This window comes from Dunckerocampus dactyliophorus, chromosome 1 (assembly GCF_027744805.1).
Source record: "Dunckerocampus dactyliophorus isolate RoL2022-P2 chromosome 1, RoL_Ddac_1.1, whole genome shotgun sequence".
NCBI classification, from domain to species: Eukaryota; Metazoa; Chordata; class Actinopteri; order Syngnathiformes; family Syngnathidae; genus Dunckerocampus; species Dunckerocampus dactyliophorus.
The window spans coordinates 11,869,985-11,890,744 of NC_072819.1; the positions used below are offsets into that span (position 1 = coordinate 11,869,985).

The 20,760-nt window shown below is 40.4% G+C and overlaps 1 long non-coding RNA gene across 4 annotated transcripts; it reads left to right on the plus strand.

Moving 5' to 3' along the window:
- The first annotated feature begins 6,858 nt into the window (after positions 1–6,858).
- Positions 6,859–13,924, plus strand: LOC129185459 (uncharacterized). Of its 4 annotated transcripts, none has more exons than XR_008572074.1 (10): positions 6,859–6,941; positions 7,788–7,979; positions 8,081–8,209; positions 8,455–8,547; positions 8,855–8,945; positions 9,042–9,226; positions 9,472–9,573; positions 10,433–10,527; positions 10,686–10,801; positions 10,999–13,924. It is a non-coding gene; the product is annotated as an uncharacterized LOC129185459 (long non-coding RNA). The 4 variants fall into 4 exon arrangements; XR_008572075.1 differs by having other exon boundaries at positions 10,473–10,527; XR_008572077.1 differs by having other exon boundaries at positions 9,094–9,226.
- Positions 13,925–20,760: the final 6,836 nt, after the last annotated feature.

Here is a 20,760-nt window from a genome sequence, read left to right on the forward strand (position 1 = left end):
TTTAAGCCGAGTAAAGAGTATTTATGGTCATTGAACACAACTGCACAACAATCACAGATGAACCAAATCACCTGCTCAGGCCGCATGAGTTACTTTTTTAATTTTTCCTGTAACTGCCCAACAATGCATCCCAACAGCACCAAACCACATTCAATATGCAGGGAGGAGAAGTCACACCACATGCGTGATATTTGAGCCTATAGCACCTTGTGCTGGCTCGCAGTGACTGAATTTAACAGTTATTGATAAAAAAAAAGGCATTTTAAGCCGAGTAGAGAGTATTTAAGGACATTGAACACAACTGCGCAATAACCACAGATGAATCAAATCACCTTCTCAGGCCGAAAGAGTTACTTTTTCTCATTTTGCCTGTAACTCCCCAACAATGCATCCCAGTAGCACCAAAGCACATTAACCATGGAAGGGGTAAAACTGTACACCACATGCATGACATTTGAGCCTTCTGCTGGCTCGCAGTGACTGAATTGAACAGTTAGTGCTAAATAACGCGTTTTAAGCCGAGTCGAGAGCATTTATGGACATTGCCCACAACTACGCAACAACCACAGATGAACCACACCACCTAAAAAGTGCTTTACCACCTGCTCAGGCCGAAAGAGTTACTTTTTCTCATTTTACCTGTAACTGCCAAACAATGCATCCCAGCAGCACCAAACCACATTCACTATGGAAAGCGGATAAGTTACACCACATGCATGACATTTGAGCCTATAGAACCTTTTGCTGGCTCGCAGTGACTGAATTGAACAGTTAGTGCTAAAAATGCGTTTTAAGCCGAGTCGAGAGCATTTACGGACATTGAACACAACTGCGCAACAACCACAGATGAACAAAGCCACCTAAAAAGTGCTTTAACACCTGCTCAGGCCGCATGAGTTACTTTTTTAATTTTGCCTGTAACTGCCCAACTTAGCATCACAGCAGCACCAAACCACATTCACTATGCAGGGCGGATAATTTACACCACATGCATGACTTTTGAGCCTATAGCACCTTCTGCTGGCTCGCAGTGACTGAATTTAACAGTTATTGCTAAAAAAACGCGTTTTAAGCCGAGTAGAGAGCATTAATGTACATTGCCCACAACTGCGCAACAACCACAGATGAACCACACCACCTAAAAAGTGCTTTACCACCTGCTCAGGCCGAAAGAGTTACTTTTTCTCATTTTACCTGTAACTGCCAAACAATGCATCCCAGCAGCACCAAACCACATTCACTATGCAAGGGGTACAAATCTACAACATATATGTGATTTGAGATTATAGCACCTTCTGTTGAATTGCAGTGACTGAATTTAACAGTTATTGCTAAAAAAGGCGTTTTAAGCCGAGTCGAGAGCATTTTTGGACATTGCCCACAACTGCGCAACAACCACAGATGAACAAAGCCACCTAAAAAGTGCTTTACCGCCTGCTCATACCGAAAGAGTTACTTTTTCTCATTTTGCCTTTAACTTCCCAACAATGCATCCCAGTAGCACCAAAGCACATTAACCATGGAAGGGGTAAAAATCTACACCACATGAATGACATTTGAGCCTATAGCACCTTCTGCTGGCTCGCAGTGACTGAATTTAACAGTTATTGCTAAAAAACGCGTTTTAAGCCGAGTAGAGAGCATTAATAAACATTGCCCACAACTGCGCAACAATCACAGATGAACAAAGCCACCTTAAAAGTGCTTTACCACCTGCTCAGGCCGAAAGAGTTACTTTTTCCTCATTTTGCCTGTAACTTCACAACAATGCATCCCAGCAGCACCAAACAACATTCATCATGCAGGGCGGAGAAGTTACACCACATGCATGACATTTGAGCTTATAGCACCTTCTGTTGATTTGCAATGACTGAATTTAAAAGTTATTGCTAAAAAAGGCGTTTTAAACCAAGTAGAGAGTATTAATAAACATTGCCCACAACTGAGCAACAACCACAGATGAACAAAGCCACCTAAAACGTGCTTTACCACCTGCTCAGGCCGAAAGAGTTACTTTTTCTCATTTTACCTGTAACTGCCAAACAATGCATCCCAGCAGCACCAAACCACATTCACTATGCAAGGGGTACAAAACTACACCACATGCATGACATTTGAGCCTATAGCACCTTCTGCTGGCTCGCAGTGACTGAATTGAACAGTTATTGCTAAAAAAAAAAAGGCGTTTTAAGCCGAGTAGAGAGAATTTATGGACATTGAACACAACTGCGCAACAACCACAGATGAACCAAGCCACCTAAAAAGTGCTTTAACACCTGCTCAGGCCGCATGAGTTACTTTTCAAATTTTGCCTGTAACTGCCCAACTTAGCATCACAGCAGCACCAAACCACATTCACTATGCAAGGCGGATAAGTTATACCACATGCATGACATTTGAGCCTATAGCACTTTCTGCTGGCTCGCAGTAAACTGAATTTAGTTATTTCTAAAAAAAAAAAAGAAAAAAAAAGGCGTTTTAAGCCGAGTAAAGAGTATTTATGGACATTGAACACAACTGCGCACCACCACAGATGAACCAAATCATCTGCTCAGGCCGCATGAGTTACTTTTTTTAATTTTGCCTGTAACTGCCCAACAATGCATCCCAACAGCACCAAACCACATTCAATATGCAGGGAGTAGAAGTCACACCACATGCATGACATTTAAGCCTATAGCACCTTGTGCTGGCTTGCAGTGACTGAATTGAACCGTTAGTGCTAAAAAAACGCGTTTTAGGCCGAGTAGAGAGCATTTATGGACATTGAACACAACTGCGCAACAACCACAGATGAACCAAACCACTTGCTCAGGCCGTATGAGTTACTTTTTCTCATTTTGCCTGTAACTTCCCAAAAATGCATCCCAGAAGCACCAAACCACATTCACCGTGCAAGGGGTACAAATCTACATCATATGCATGACATTTGAGCCTATAGAACCTTCTGCTGGCTCGCAGTGACTGAATTGAACAGTTAGTGCGAAAAAACGCGTTTTAAGCCGAGTAGAGAGCATTTATGGACATTGCCCACAACTGCGCAACAACCACAGATGAACCAAACCACTTGCTTAGGCCGTATGAGTTACTTTTTCTCATTTTGCCTGTAACTTCCCAACAATGCATCCCAGTAGCACCAAAGCACATTAACCATGGAAGGGGTAAAACTCTACACCACATGCATGACATTTGAGCCTTCTGCTGGCTCGCAGTGACTGAATTGAACAGTTAGTGCTAAATAACGCGTTTTAAGCCGAGTCGAGAGCATTTATGGACAGTGAATACAACTGCGCAACAACCACAGATGAACAAAGCCACCTAAAAAGTGCTTTACCGCCTGCTCATACCGAAAGAGTTACTTTTTCTCATTTTGCCTTTAACTTCCCAACAATGCATCCCAGTAGCACCAAAGCACATTAACCATGGAAGGGGTAAAAATCTACACCACATGCATGACATTTGAGCCTATAGCACCTTCTGATGGATCGCAGTGACTGAATTTAACAGTTATTGCTAAAAAACTCGTTTTAAGCCGAGTAGAGAGTATTTATGGACATTGAACACAACTGCGCAACAACCACAGATGAACCAAATCACCTGCTCAGGCCGAAAGAGTTACTTTTTCTCATTTTACCTGTAACTGCCCAACAATGCATCCCAGCAGCACCAAACCACATTCACTATGCAGGGCAGAGAAGTTACACCACATTCATGACATTTGAGCCGATAACACCTGCTGGCTCGCAGTGACTGAATTTAACAGTTATTGCTAAAAAAAAAAAAAAAAGGCGTTTTAAGCCGAGTAGAGAGAAATTATGGACATTGCCCACAACTGCGCAACAACCACAGATGAACAAAGCCACCTAAAAAGTGCTTTACCGCCTGCTCATACCGAAAGAGTTACTTTTTCTCATTTTGCCTTTAACTTCCCAACAATGCATCCCAGTAGCACCAAAGTACATTAACCATGGAAGGGGTAAAAATCTACACCACATGCATGACATTTGAGCCTATAGCACCTTCTGATGGATCGCAGTGACTGAATTTAACAGTTATTGCTAAAAAAAAAAGGCGTTTTAAGCCGAGTAGAGAGTATTTATGGACATTGAACACAACTGCGCAACAACCACAGATGAACCAAATCACCTGCTCAGGCCGAAAGAGTTACTTTTTCTCATTTTGCCTGTAACTGCCCAACAATGCATCACAGCAGCACCAAACCACATTCACTATGCAGGGCATATAAGTTATACCACATGCATGACATTTGAGCCCATAGCACCTTCTGTTGAATTGCAGTGACTGAATTTAACAGTTATTGCTAAAAAACGCGTTGTAAGCCGAGTAGAGAGCATTTTTGGACATTGCCCACAACTGCGCAACAACAGATGAACAAAGCCACCTAAAAAGTGCTTTAACACCTGCTCAGGCCGCATGAGTTACTTTTTTTTAAAATTTTTCCCGTAACTGCCCAACAATGCATCCCAGCAGCACCAAACCACATTCACCATGCAGGGCGGAGAAGTTACACCACATACATGACATTTGAGCCTATAGCACCTTCTGTTGAATTGCAGTGACTGAATTTAACAGTTATTGCTAAAAAACGCATTTAAAGCCGAGTAGAGAGCATTTATGGACATTGCCCACAAATGCGCAACAACCACAGATGAACAAAGCCGGCCCACCAAACACCAGACGTCATTTGGACGTTCTTTTTTGGACTAAATCTGGTCGGTCAGTCATTGCCTTAATATAGCCGCAAAATAGACGTTGAAAATTGGGCTGCGTTTAGTCCGTCTGAGTTGGTACAAATTTAGCCCAAAAATAGACGTCGAAAATTGGGTTGAGTTTAATCCGACCGATTTGGTGCAAATTTAGCCCAAAAATAGACGTTCAAAATTCGTCTACGTTTAGGCCATCTGATTTGGTCCAAACTTAGCCCAAACACAGACGTTGAAAATTGGGTTGAGTTTAGTCAGGCTGATTTGGTCCAAATTTAGCCCAAAAATAGACGTTGAAAACTGGGCTGCATTTAGTCCGTCTGATTCGGTACAAATTTCGCCTCAAAAATAGACGTTCAAAACTGGGCTGCGTTTAGTCTGTCTGATTCGATCCAAATTTAGCCCAAAAATAGACGTTAAAAATTGGGATGAGTTTAGCCCGCCTGATTTGGTTCAAATTTAGCCCAAAAATAGAGGTTGAAAATTGGGTTGAGTTTAGTCTGTCTGATTTGGTCCAAATTTCGCCCAAAAATAGACGTTGAAAATTGGGTTGAGTTTAGTCTGTCTGAGTTGGTCCAAATTTCGCCCAAAAATAGACGTTGAAAATTGGGCTGCGTTTCGTCCGCCTGATTTCGTCTAAATTTAGGCCAAAAATAGAAATTGGAATTTGGGCTGTGTTGAGTCCGTACATCTGATCTGGACCAAACTAATATTTTTCGGACCGCATATAACCCATTTTGGTTTTGTGCACCACAATACTTCTTCCTGCTTAACTTTGACCTACCTTCCTCCATCATGAACACTTCCTCTACCAATTTAGCAATGTATGTAATGGGGGATGTTGCACTTTTTTGGTTCTTAAATAAAATTAATGAGCCAAGGTCAAAATGTCTGAGGTTGGAAAACTTCGGAACGCGGCAGGTAATATCAGATTAAAACCATTCTCCCACAGCCCCCAATCCACAGTGAACCAGATAATGGATTAATTAATGATACACTTTTGCTTAACATCTACAAATGATCTACCCATCCGTCCATCTTCTATACCGCTTCTCCTCATTAGGGTCACGGGGGCATGCTGGAGCCTATCCCAGCTGACTTCGGGCGAGAGGCAGGGTACACCCCAGACTGGTCGCCAGCCAATCGCAGGGCACATATAGACAAACAACCATTCACTCTCACATGCAAACGATTTATATATTTACTTATTGAAACTCTATTTTTTGAGGCAGGTGGACTGTTCGGGTTGTCTTAGAGGACGTTTTGCCTTTCATCCGAGCAGGCTTCATGGGTTCATTCTCAAAGACTAGTTGGGACACACACCAGTCAGACTAGATAGGACAGCTCTAGTCCAGTTCATGCTCAAAATGAGGTGGTGGGACACGTCAGTTACGATCGATTGAATGCACTGAGAATACAATGACCTGGATGAATGAGAATATTCAGAGGCCTATTTTTTTACGCTTCTGCCCAAAAATGACATGCCCAAACTAAACAGTTAACTTTGTAAATATAAACTCATGTGATCAATCTTGATATCAAAACAAAGCTAACACTTTAATCTGTAATCATCACTGTTGATGTGTCAGAGTAAATGCAGAGCAGCACAGGAAAATATTTGAAAAAAATCCCTTTTATCTATTCTCCTGGAAAATAGGCTATTCAAGCCTAAACACTGAAGAAGTCGTGTAATAACCTAACAATACATGTGCAAAGTTTTATGCTGCTAAAATAAAGCAGAGCAAAACTACAGCGTAAAGGCGTTCCATGGCACATTTAACTGGAGCGTCAATTGAGATTTTTTTTCGGTTCCAACTTATTAAAAAAATTAATTTCAATTAAACTTCACTGGGGCTCTAAAAACTGCTTGTGAGTTTAAAAATAGTGACGAAATGCCTGTGCGCATTGCGCCCTGCTGCGTTATTACAGCCAGCTGTTCAACAGTTGCTCACTCTGGCTCAGAATGGCGGATTCCGGTGATTGACACCTGGAACCGTCAGGACCAATAGAATCAAACCTAGGTCATCATTTTGCGGTCAGAGAAGCCATCAGCGAATCAAAGGATGTACAACCCACGTGATGACGATCGACAGCGTCTTACGTACTCGGCTGCGCATGCGTCACTCAAATCCAACTTGGAGTCTGAAGAAGCGGCAAAAGAAGTGGGAGACATATTGGACTTAATTGAAGAACGAGAGCGACAGATACAGGCACATTGTAAGTATCACGTTCTTATAGTTTGTAGTATAAAACGTGTGCTTGACTGAATTTTGGTCTTGCTAACATTAGTGCGCTAATGGATGCTAATCGAGAATGGCTGGCTGAAGTCATCTTTGCAAACTGTCTATCCACAGGTTAGCTGCAAGCACAATATTTTAACGCAGTAGTTCACACGGCAGCGAAATGTGACCAGTATCCATATTTCTGCCTACATGCGACCCACAGTGTAGTAGATAAGTGAGATAATTTTTCAAATAGTGATGCAAGCACCGAAATTGACATGAATACTGGACCATTTTTCGAAAAAAGCCCGTCAGCCACGGAACATTTTAAGATGGCCGCCATTTTCCCAGGTGCCCGCCACTTTCCAACATACAAATTTTCGACATCAAATTTGATAGAATTGTCGGATTTGAATAATGTTAGTGTCAAATTAAATGTTTCTGACCACACATATGCTGAATTTCCACTTGCAAAGCTTCCTAGATGCAGCTAGCGACCATTTTCTGCAGAATCTATAAAAAAAGGCTTGGGTGCAGTTAGATCAATGGTGTCAAACTTGCGGGCCATTTGTGTCCTGCCGGGTCATATTTTGCAGCCCGCGAGTAGACATGAAAGAGCAGTGTATAAATGCTATGAACATATTTCTTTTTAATTTACTTCTACTTTATAAAGTTGACCTACTTGAGAGACATGTTTTCTGAATGAGTTTTAAAAAGCTTTGTTTTTCAGACTAAACTAAAATCATTTTTACACTTATGCACGTTGTACTAAAACAGTGTTAGATTTTATAAGATGAATGTCGAGTTTCTACACTTGCTGTTCTCCTTGCCTGTGTTACAGACAATGGTTTATGCAAAGGCTGTTTGGCTTGAGGGTCACAAACAGTTTGAGGGTGTCATCCCAAAAAACTGGATATAGGAAGAAGGAAATGTTGTGCGATGGCCAAAGAAAAGTGTGCATTCAGCCCATAAAAAAAGGACCCAGACGATGACTGGAACACATTCCCACTTGTGAAAATAAAGACAATATCAGGTATGTCATTTAACTTTTTTTTATGAAGCATAAATAAACTACTGCTGGAAAAGGTTGTTTTGACATTTGGTGCATCTTAACTTTGGGCATGACTTTTCTAGACAATGAGAAAGATTGTGAAGACTATAACTACACTTCATCAGCCCAAACTGACCATGAGGGTTCCACCATCGTGCTAGAAGAAATCAGGAAGAGACATGTAAAGAAGAGGACATATGATTTTGTTGACGGTAAATGTTCTCAACTTAAGTATATTGTTTAATTTGCAAAAAGTAGGCTAATTTATGTAGCAATTTTAGGACAAATTCTGTCAGAAGATATCTCAGCGACGAAGAAAAAAAACAATTGATTAGATATAAATTGCTTGAATCTAGGTCAAATCAGATTTTTCTGTTTTTTTTTTCTAGTAATTATTTTATTAGAAAGTTTTGCAAACAGTGATATATGAATTCTGTTTTGACTATTTTATATCTAGATAAGGATACAGGTTTGCATGCATATCCAAAGCCTCCTAAAATCCAGAAGAACGAATTTGCTTCTGCTACCATCGATCAAACCACTCCTAAGGGTAAGTCCAGTGGGCTACCACAATAGACAGATTTTACAGATTAATTTAAAAAATGTAAATAAATCTGCTTGAGCACAAAGATATATTAGGGGAATAATCCAGTGTATTTGCTAAAATGAGTCAAAACACACAATAAATATATTAAAAGATGGCGGGCCGCCATTTGAAGAGGCCCTGTGCACATAATCACACCGCATAATATACAGTAAAGTTATATATGACTTGAATTCAAAGCTTGAATAAAAGTCAGGCCATCTGTATTGGTGTGAAATAAGCTTCATAAGCTGCATTTGATATTTGATTCCAGAATCCACCATGGATAATGACGTGTGTACTTGGACTAGACGGCTGCCAAATTCATCCAGAGGATGCTGAAAGTGAACATGACAGCAGACATGGTAAGATGTGGTATGCATCAGGCTTGTGTCACACATACAAATATATCAGTGCCTGGAAAGTTCTGGAAATGTATTTAAAACATGTCTTTTTCTCAGTTACAGCATTTTCCTGTCTTCCTGTTCCACACATGCCATCTTGGTGTTACAGGGTTGTCAAGGTCAAGGGAGCGTTCCAACTCCCCCCGATCACCAATCAAGTCATGGAAGTGATGGAGGATATTCCACTTCTTGTTCTCAGTCATCAGTGGGCTCAACTCCCAGACGCTCATCTTCCAGATATGGTAAGATATCAACTTAGACATTGTTGGCAACCTATTTTTTGGGAAGGGTGTATAAACAAAGTGCACTAATTCAGAAAACCTACACATACGAAAACCCTGGAACAGTCATAGAATTAGAACATTGTCATTTCCAGGCCTTGGAAAAGTGAGGGAAATTGATTTCACATAGCTTTTCCTCAGTTCACGTAATCATTCAAAGCAATTTCCTGTCTTCCTGTCCCACGTGTGCCATGTTGGTGTTCCAGGGCAGTCCTGCTCTAGAAGGAAGCGTCCCAACTCTTCCAATCACCGATCAAGCCATCAAAGTCCTACACCTTCCACTCTAGGACACTCAACATCCAGACATGGTAAGATTGAACAGTTCTAATCTCATCACAACGAGGGATGTTCCTGGCGGCTAATTTCCCTGTCAACTAAATGAACATTTTAATTAAGAGTAGTCGACTAGTGTAAAGTAGAATAACACCCAGAAACAAATATGAGCACAATTTATTGGTCAGTATTTAAAACAATATCCAAAAAATAGTATGTATTTTAAAGGTTTTGATCACATCATCAATAACCACATCTCATTTTAGAGGGGACATATTATGCTAAGCTCACTTTTCCATTGCTGTAGCACCCATATTTGGATATCTGGTGTGTCTACCAATCCACAAAATGTGAACTCAAACAACCCAGTCATTTTTTTGTGGTCTGCCTAGATCAGACTCCATGAGATTCAACATGCTGTTAAGGATTTGATTGGCTTGCTATGTAATTTGCCAGCTCACAATGCTCCTAATTCAAATATCTCCACCTCTGCTTGACAACCACACCTTCATAAATGCCCACCATTCCTTTTCGCCGTTAGCGTCAGGTAGCCTGACCAGAGGGCACGTGTTTCTGTAGCTGAAGTTGTTTGGAGAGAGTTAACTGCAATTTTAAAAAGGGCATGAACTTGAGGAGGGAGTGCTGATTAAGTTTTAGCACCACCTGAAATCAGGTTTAAAAAAAAAAAAAACATTCGGTAGCTGAGAGGGATGGGGAGAGAGAGAGAGAGAACATGAATATGGACATGACAACTTGATGTAAACACTTTTTATGAACATCAAACATAATATTCCTCCAAACCTCACCTGTCATCGTCCCTCCCCAGCTCTTAAATAGCACAAGAAGTTAACTGATTACCGGTAAGTGTAGACACCTCCTGTGCTACTTTTTCAGGCTGATGACAAACTCCCTGATGTCTTCATTCAATATGTAGGGTCACGGTTCCAAAAGGGCATTCCAACCGACAGAACTTTACGCCATTGTGACAGGTACATATGGAGTTTCACAACTTTGGTTGTTTTTTTTTTTATGGATTTTTCTGTCTAGAAATTTGAAATGCGACAACGTACACTTTTTTTTGTTGTTCATTTGATTGTTTTGTGTAATTAGGAATAAAGAAATGTTATGATTGTCTTTGTCATTGCAGCTGCTGTCAAAAGGTGGGACAACAAAGCCACAGACCATGAAATTTCACGTACTATGGCAGACCATTTCAAACATGGTCCTGGGCGGTGGTGGAGGCTATCTTAAAAAATAAAACAGGTGTGTCCACAACTTGTATTGGACATTTGTTGGGTGACAAATACAACTCCAAATGAACGATAACGTTGCACTGGATGTGTAAATAAATTACTGCTTGCAAATGCTATTTTAGAAAAAAAATATGATTTTATATACACAATACGCGCAGTTCATGTCAAAAATTTATCTATTAACTATAACTTTCCTCATGTTCACAGTGCAGCATTGACGAGGAAACATCAGGGAGGAACTTTGGTTGTTTGAGTTCATCGGTCTACACTAGTTTTGGCCCTGATCAGTTGTGATATGAGATGGAAACATTTCACTTTATGTACAGTATTATCTACAGTCATGACTGTATTGAAGTCCTTTATATCATGTTCTTCTGGATATAAGAGTTTGTTGTTGTCCATGTGAGAATAGTAAATGTTTTATTGATATATTTTTTTGTTAAATTGTCTTGTTTTTTTTAAAGGGTTAAAATTCTGTCCTAAATTTGTGATTATTTATAATTAATTCATGTTTAATTTAGACACCAAAGCAATGTCTTCATGGAGACGTCTTTTCCAGCAACCTGAAAAAGACGGCTTTTCAACCAAATTTGGACCGCAAAGGGACGTCTTCATGGAGAGACGTCTTTTCAACGATCTGAAAAAGACAGCTTTTCACCTTTCACTTTTCAACCAAATTTGGACCGCAAAGAGACGTCTTCATGGAGACGTCTTTTCAACGTCCTGAAAAAGACGACTTTTCACTTTTCAACCAAATCTAAACGTTTCAACGCATGGTCATGTCTTTTCAACGTCTTTTCAACCAATTTTTGCTGGGTGGGACATATTTAAAATCTTTAATTTGGATAATTGATAGTTGTGTAACTACAGCTTGTTAAATTTTGCTTATTCCAACACAAGAAATGCAACCACATTGAAATATAATGTTGAATAATTGCGTTCATAATGAGCAGACAAATGCTTGAACCATACAGCTCACAGATCTTTACTATGCAGCTTCTTAAGAGTAGGTAGAGTTCAGCTGCTTCATCAGGTGTGAATGGCGCATGCAGAAAGTTGTCTGCCATCAGCCGGCAAGATCGTGTGAACACTGTCTCATCATATGGATAAGGTCCTCGATGTATACACTGTGCTTTGCAGTCTTCTCTGATACATGCCTCAGATGATCTTGGCCGCTAGACCTCCACTAGGGCAGACCATAATCTAAATTTAAAAAATCCTGAATCCAAATGGTAATTTTGATTAGTGGGGAAATGTAATAAATTCTTCCTTGTTATTCCTGACCTTCCCTCAAAGTTTCAGCCAAATTCATTCAGTACTTTTTGTGCAAGGTTGCTCACAGCACGCACAGACTCACCAATACAACTGAAAACATAACCTCCTTGGTGGAGGTAATAAAGTACTAATAGTTACCAGTCACTCAAGTAAATAATACGACATGACATCAGATGAGTTTACTTTAGCTCCTCAACCAATCATCCATTGTTACCTCAGCCAAGGAGGTTATGTTGGTGAGTGTGTCTGTCTGTGTGCGTGTCTGTGTGTGAGCAACTTCACACAAAAACTACTGCACAGATTTGGATAAAACTTTCAAGCAAGATCAATAACACACAAGGAATAATTTATTCCATTTTCAAACTGACCGGGGTTACCGACTGGATTCAGGAATTGTTTAAATGTTGAGGTCTGTTACCTGCCTTGGCAGAGCTCTGCACTCTCTGACTGTTTTCACTTATTTTCAGAGAAAAAAAATGTACATCTGCTTTGACACAATTGGTGTAATTTGTTTAAACACGACTATCTATGTATAGACCATTGGTTCTCAAATTGTGGTGCGGGTACTGGTGGTACATGGGCTCTCTGTGGTGGTACTCAGACAACCTGGGTTAGTCGTAGTGTAATTCTAGATCTGATTTCATACTTGTTTACAACTGGATTATGTGTATGTTCAGCTCCAGTTTGGACATGATTTGGACGTCCTAAAAAATCTGATGAAGACAAAATTTTGTGGTTGTGGGTTAGTCCTAGGTGGTACTTGGGACACCAAATATTTATAGAGGTGGTACTTGGTGTAAAAAATATAACCACCAGTCTAAACAATTTGTCACAAGACTTAAAATGTGCACATACACACCTAAATGATATTCAGACAGGTGAACAGAACCAGCTGTCACCAATGAAATAATCAGAATCCTTCAATTTCTGAAAGTGGTTAATCCAGAACTGGCAATGATGTTTCCTGAAAAAAACCCACCAGCTCTCCATACATTGGTTGTGAGTGCTTGAGCCATTGATGAAGCAATTCCTTGCATGAGAGTCATTGTGTTCGAGGCGTAAAAACCGCTGCATGTCCTCCATAGTCATATTCTCTGAATTCTGGCTGCTGTGGCCCCCCCCCCTTTGTTCAACCTCTGAAATAAAATATCCAGCAATAAATCTAGGATTGCTGTTGGTTGAGTCTGCATGAAGCCAGATTATCATCCTAGAAAATCCATTCACAGCACCATTAATACAAATACCATATAGTTTGAATTTATCATAGGACTCTACATGCCACATATATAATTATATGTGGCATATAATTATATATAATATAATCGCCGTCTTAGACGATTTACAACCTGGGGATCCAAAATAACAACAATAACAAACAATAACCAATGTCTTATTGAGTTCTGGGTGACAATAAATCCCTCCTGCAGGCACCGGAGGTGGTGTAGTTTGCATCCTTGAAGTTGTCCATGTGTTTGCAATTGGCCCATAAGATACAATGCAAAAATGTCACTTTGTTTTTTTCTCTGAAAAAGTCCCATTCTTGACAAAATCCTTCTTCATGTCGGAATGCTCATGACGACGCCATCAACAGTACTAAGTGAAAGCAATATTTCGTTGTGATTGGACCATAATATGACTTAATGAGATCATAGAGGTCTATTGAGCTACTCTTTGTCTGTATGTATATAATTAAACAATTGCCACGATCTGTGGTGTAGCCTGTGTGACATCTTGTTTAATTTCTCGGTTTATGCCTTAGTTTTGGTTTTATGCTCTTATTTTGGTAGCTCTTCCCGTTTTGCTTGGTTTGTGTCCGCCTGCTTTGCTTTTTTTCTTCATCACTTGCACCTGTTGGTAATTTGAGTTCCTTCTATTTAGTTCAGGCACGTGTTTGAGTTTTCCCCGCTACTGCAACGCTGCTCATTTGTGGATCCCTGCCACTACATGGCAGTTCACAGAGGGAAAGAAAATTAAAAAAGTGATGTTATTCTCCCTGAAGAAGTCCTTGGTCAAGTGAGCATTGTGAACTGCAGTGTTGTCCTGTTGAAAAACCCAGCTGTTACCACACAGACGAGGGTCCTCAGTCATGCGGGATGCGCAACATCTGCGCGTAAGCAGCCGCCGTTTGATGACCCCGCACCAACTGAAGCTCCAGTGTTCCACTGAATGAAAAAGCACCCCAGATCATGATGGACCCCCCCCTCCACTGTAGAAAACATCTCAGGTGGGATCTCCTCGTCATGCCAGTAACATTGGAAGCCATCTGGACTGTCAAGTTTACATTTTTTCTCATCAGAAAATAAAACCTTTCAATGTCCCATGTTTGATGCTCCCTGGCAAAGTCTAAACGGGCAATTTTGTGGCATTAAAGGAGACGAGGTCTTTGAATTAGTTTTTTTTTTTTTTTAACCCTTTTCCCTCGGATGCCGTCTGATGGTTATTGTGCTGCAGTCGGCACCAGTAAGGGCCTTAATGTGGGTGGAAGACCACCCTGTGTCTTGATGGACAGCCAATTGAATCCTGCGGCTCAGCGCAGGTGTGATTTTTTTTGGGGGGGGGGGTCTAGCACTTGACTGTTTTGTTCCATAATGCTCAGGATCTTTAAATAAACTTAGAATGACCGATTTACTGCTTCCAACCTCAGCAGCAATGGCACGCTGTGAGAGGCCTTGCTTATGCAGCTTGACAATCCGACCATGTTCAAAAAGAGAAAGCTTCCCAGCTTTAGCCATCAGGAGGGCATGACAGTGTGAATGCCTGACAGAAAATGAAAATTTTGAGCAGATTTTGGCTTTTGTAGCCTGTGGTCTTAAACTTTTGATCAGCTGATAAACAGCCTATTTCAGTTTAATTCTTCTTAATTCTGTCTCACTCCCCCTTGTTTTTGCATATTGTAGATCTACTTAAAACCTCATTAGGATCCAAATGTGCAAATCTAGCAATTTTTCAACTGGTAAGATTTTTATCAGGAGTGTATATATACATATACAGGGTCAGGCAAAATGATCTGACACATTTGTAGGTTAAATAAAAGGCAAATAAAGTAAAGAAACAAAGTGTTTTATTTTCGAAAAGTACATATACCATTCTGTTTCATTATGTTTTAAAAATTTAAATCAGTCCATTATTGTCCACACACTCAATGCAGATCCAGTAGCTCTGAAGTTGGTAACCCATAACAAGATCGTGTTTCGAGCTGGTATGGGATCATGTCTACCAAGATTGAAGTGCAAACGGAACGCTCGTTGTGTTGCAGTTACAGATTCGTTTGTTTTGACAAACGTTTCCACAATAAAAGCACGATGCTCACCAGTCCAATTCAAGGCAGCAACTGAAAAAGAAATTAAAAACAATGGCATTATAAAGAAACAAAGCAAAATGGCATTATATGAAAACAATGGCTTTATATGTACTTTTCAAAATAAAAGCACTTTTTTGTTTCTTCACTTTATTTGCCTTTTATTTAACCTACAAATGTGTCAGATAATTTTGCCTGACCCTGTATATGTGTGTTAGTGTTGTCTGACAATATCGGCACGATATCGCATAACAATGTGGTACCAGTAGACATCGCTATCAGATTTTTTCCCCCAGAATGAAAACCGATATTTAAAAAATGCTGTATACTGTAGATGGACATTTTAATGTTCACATGGCCAGGATGACACCACAGTTTGTTCACACACAGTGAAAGCCCACCGCCTTTGTTTTCCACAGGCTCTTGTGTTCCTGGTCGCTCTGACTCTACTGAAGTTGGCTAGCTCCTCACATTAGCTCTTAGCCATTCAGTGAAACACAGATTTGAAGGTCTTAACGTTCTTGCCAGCTTGCCGATCTTGCTCGCTAGTGAATTCACGTTTTCCATAATAGCAAGTACCAAAGGCTTGAATCCCTACTTCCTTGCTGGCCGCTTGACTTTAATCTTAGCTCCGGTGTCGCTGACTCTATCAATGAGTAGACAGGGAATCACACAGATCGCTCTCATGACACATAAAAATGTGCTTGAATAAACAGCTGCTTGAAAGGCAGCCACTCGTGGTGGCGATGTTAACTTCACGACATACATAGATACTTTATTACTCTACAAGAAAAATTCACATTTCAGGCAGCTCTGCAAAAATTGGCTCCCATATTTGCCAGCGTGCAAAAGATGACCTCATCAAACCGCCTCTCAAGCGTGTAAACAAATGTGGGTGACTAGCAGCTAACTAGCTTGCTCCTTCCATCTTCTAGATATGCCGCCTATCCTCCGCCTAGTAGGAATGTAACAATTCCCGGAAGTAAGCCACATTAAAATCTGACGCTGTGTGTGCGTGCTCGATTAGAGTCCGGGGGACGTCTGTGAAAATTGTCACGAATGGCCAAGGCCGTAATACAGGATCCCAGAATGCAGAGACGAGTCATTTTGTTTATTACAAACAAAGGGTGTCCACAAGGGTAAAAGTACAAAACATAAAATGGAAAAGTACAACCAAAAACTACCGGGCCTAACCACGGGAAAAATAGTAACAAAAAACACTACAGGAAAAAGGTAAGCTACAAAACTAAAAATCACTGCAGAGACAAACAGGTGAAAACACTAACAAGAACCAAAAATGCACTGCTGAGAACTGAGCAGGCGAGGCAAGAGCCAAAAATACAAAAAGCAAAACCGTTGCTGGAGAAGCCAAGCAGGAAACAAGGTACTACGAAAACACGTGGACCAGAAAGCACAGATCAAGGGGTAACACGAGGCAGGGATAACAATCCGGCAAAGGAGTAACCAGACAGCACAGCATGAAGTAGTCATCCCATTAATTGAATGCAGGTGTGGACCGGTAACTCCTCCCAGGTGATATTGGGCTTATATTAATTTGCACACATTTGTTAGGTAGATTACTTTTCCTCTTCAATTTTGCATCGGATTTACACCGAGTTTTAGACCACCTCTAGTCATATGAGGGCTTTGAATGTTAAGTCCAACTTTAAGTCTTTGAAACTCATGGATTGGAGCTTCAGGACAAGATAAAAGTTATGTAGGATGTAAATTCACTGTAATATCTATCTGTAGATGAAATTTCTTTAAAATCTGATGGTGCGAAATATGTTAATTTTGGCCCGGAATTACTGTGTACATGCAATTTGTAGTGTGACGGAGAAACCAATACAGTGTGCCGGATGTCACTGCTTTGACAAGCAGTTCACCCAACATCTCACTGGACAAACGGGATTCACGGGACTTGAATTCAGTGGCGGGAGAGAACAGAATACCCCGTCTCTGTGTGTGACGAACTGGTGAGTCTTCATGTAATATAACTTCTTAACCCATTCAAATACCTGTCATCGAAATGGTGACAATGAAATGTAACTGTGTATGGCCATGCGGTGTAAACTTTAGTAAGGAGGTTTTACCTTGATAGCATTGTCAGTGATAAGCTATATATATATTATAATAGCTAACTTACTAGCGAGATTTGTGAATAAACCTATTAGTTTAGTCATATATATTAGTGCTTTTAATAGTTACACAAGCATTGTAACAAGCACCACGGTAAAGCAGTTAATTTATTCGTGATGGTGGGCCAAGAAGGCTAGCTGCATTGAGGTTAATTGCTAGCCAGCAGTAAGGAAAGACAGGAACCGGCAGTTTTGCACATACGCAATTCATTTGCAGTCTGGACTGAGAGTAAAAAGTAAACTAAAGGCAGAATTTAGAAAGTGTTTTTAGAATCCATCCATCCATCCATCTTCTATGCCACTTCTCCTCATTAGGTTGCGGGGGTATGCTGCAGCCTACTCAGCCTCATCTAAATGGGTTAATGTTTGAATTACAGTGGTCATCAGCATTTTAGGTGGTGAGTTGTTCTTTAATTAGCGTTTATCTAAAAGTAGTAAAGTAACTATATGGAGCTTGGGACACTTGTTGTATTCATTACAACTTTGATGGTTCTTTGCCTCATATTATTTTTGTCTGTGCTGTAGGAATGCCAGTGTATAACTCCAAGCAAGAAATGGTATGTATTTCGTATCTTAAATGTTGTTGTGCAAAATTCCACAAATCATGTTCAGTGTAATTATGAATGATTTTATGTCCTTTCTTTTAGGCAACATGCAGTTACAGCTTTGCAAATGACTCCAGATCAGCTGACTTCAGATCATCAGCAAACTTCAGATCACTTGGCCTGGGTAAAAATGTCTATACAGTCGTCCCTCCCAATATCACGGTTCGATTATCCCTCCCTTGCTATATCGCGGTATTCAGCAATTAATTCATAAATGATGGCTCTTTGGTCGTAGACTATGATCTATTATTCATCAAAACATATTGAAATACAATAAATCTGTAGTAGCCTGTAATCTGTAGAGTGTAAAGGTCACTGGGGTGTTATTTCAGGTTTACAGGGTTACAATTTAAAAAAAAAAAACGTATTTAGAAAGTCATAAACATGTTTTTTATGCTCTAACTACAAAAATATTGTCTAACTCTGTTGTGATTGTGTTAGAGCCATATTGTTCGCTCACATCACGTACGTACATACACATTCGTAAACAAGATGGCCGTGGCGCTCCGTCGCGGAAGAAGAGTGGCATTAGCGCGAGCGTCTTCATCACATACACATGAATGCACAGGCGACAGTGCGCAGAAATACGGCGGGAGACAGAACGCTGAGCGTTTTGTGAGGTCAGATTTTTTTTTTTGAGGAGGCATTATGTGATGCAAATGTATTATTCTTTTGAACGCATATTATTTTGAGAAGCCAAACTCTTGACTTAAATGACTCCAGCAACTAAGTGAAACTACGTTCCTCATCACATATCTCTGACCAGAACTGGACTGACGGGACCAATTGGGTGGGTAAGTCACTGTTTTTTTTTTAATATCAGAAATATTTTTATTGAATTTTGACACAGTAAAAAACAAATACACACAATGTTTGCTGGTAGTTTAGGCATAGAACAAGAGAGAGAGAAAACAAAAACAGCAAAATAACAAACAAAAAGCCCCAACACAAAAAACACCCACAAAGTAAGCCACACACAGCCCAGAGACAGAGGTCCGAGTTTGGTAGGACAACCAAATGCACAACAACCAAAGCAAATGCACAAGTGAATTAAACAACAGATGACAGCAAATAGGCCAGAGAGGGAAAGCTATTGGGGAGCTCAGGTAAATTTAAAGTTGTGGAAATATACTAAGAAAGGTCCCCAGACATTTTGGAATTTTTCTTTGGCATTACAAATTGAGTAATGAATTTTCTCCAAATTTAGACAGGACAGGACAACTCTCAGCCACTGATCGTGGGTGGGCGGAGCAGCATCCTTCCACCTTAACAGAATTGCCCATCTGGCCAAGAGGGAGGCAAAGGACAAACTTCGTTGTTGTGTGGGGGTCAAACGCAAGTCGGGTTCACCTGTGATGCCAAACAGTGCGATTAAAGGGTTGTGTTGCAAGGGTAAATTGATAATTACAGAAAGTGTCTGAAAGACTTCCCTCCAATACTTTTCCAGACTAGGACAAGACCAGAACATGTGAATAAGTGTGGCATCCTCCCTCTTACACTTGTCACAACAGGGATCCACCTCTGGATATATACGGGCTAGTTTGGATTTTGACATGAGTCCTGTGTACAACTTTAAATTGTAGCAAGCTATGGCGGGCACAAATAGAGGTTGAATTGATCGTTTTAAAGATTACATTCCACATGTCACCTGTCAAAGACATATTTACGTCTTGCTCCCATGCTGTTTTGATGTTAAATCAGAGGGGTCTGTCTTATGTCCAACAGTTTGACATAAACAGTAGAAATTAACCCCTTGCGTAATGGTTGCAAGTCCAGAAGTGCATCAACAATGTTCGTACCAGGAGTCTCAGGGAAATTTGGTAATCGACTGTAAACATAGTGCCTAACCTGAAAGTACCGAAAGAGATGGGACTTTGGAAGATTATATTGTTCCGTTAATTGCTGGAATGACATGAACGTATTATCGATAAACAGGTCCCGGAATATAGGAAGATATGACCGAGTCCAAAGTATCAAAAAAAGACTTTGGGATGAAGATTGGGATGGATTGAAAAAAATACAAAAATTTGGGAAGAATGGTCATTTTAATGGAGTTGAAAGTCGTGGAAAGTGGCGAACACTGCGTCAGACACTGCCTCGTGTGGTTTAATAGACTCAGAAAATTTTCTTTGAAAAGACTCTTATGCTTTTTCGTAACTGTAATGCCCAAATAAGTAAATTTTTTTTCCACAATCTTAAAAGGAAACAATGCATACACTGATGCCGGCGCCCCCTCGTTGACAGGTAAAATTTCAGATTTATTCAGATTTAGTTTACATCCTGAGAACTGACCGAAATTCTTCAGAAGCAGCAGCAAAGCAGGTAGAGAGGTGTCCGGATGTGAAATGAAGCTTAATAAGTCATCTGCATATAGCGCCACCTTGTGCTGTACTCCATTCCTCCAAATGCCAGATATGTTATACAGATATGTATAGCAAGGGGTTCTATGGCCAGGTCAAACAATAAGGGGCTTAAAGGACACCCTTGTCTAGTTCCCCGGTAAAGATTAAATGGTTGTGACACCTGAGAATTAGTGAGGACTGAAGCAGTGGGACGTAAGTAGAGTAATTTTATCCGAGTAATGAAATTTGGACCAAAGCCAAATTTGACCGCAAATAAGTATGGCCACTCTATACGGTCAAAGGCCTTCTCC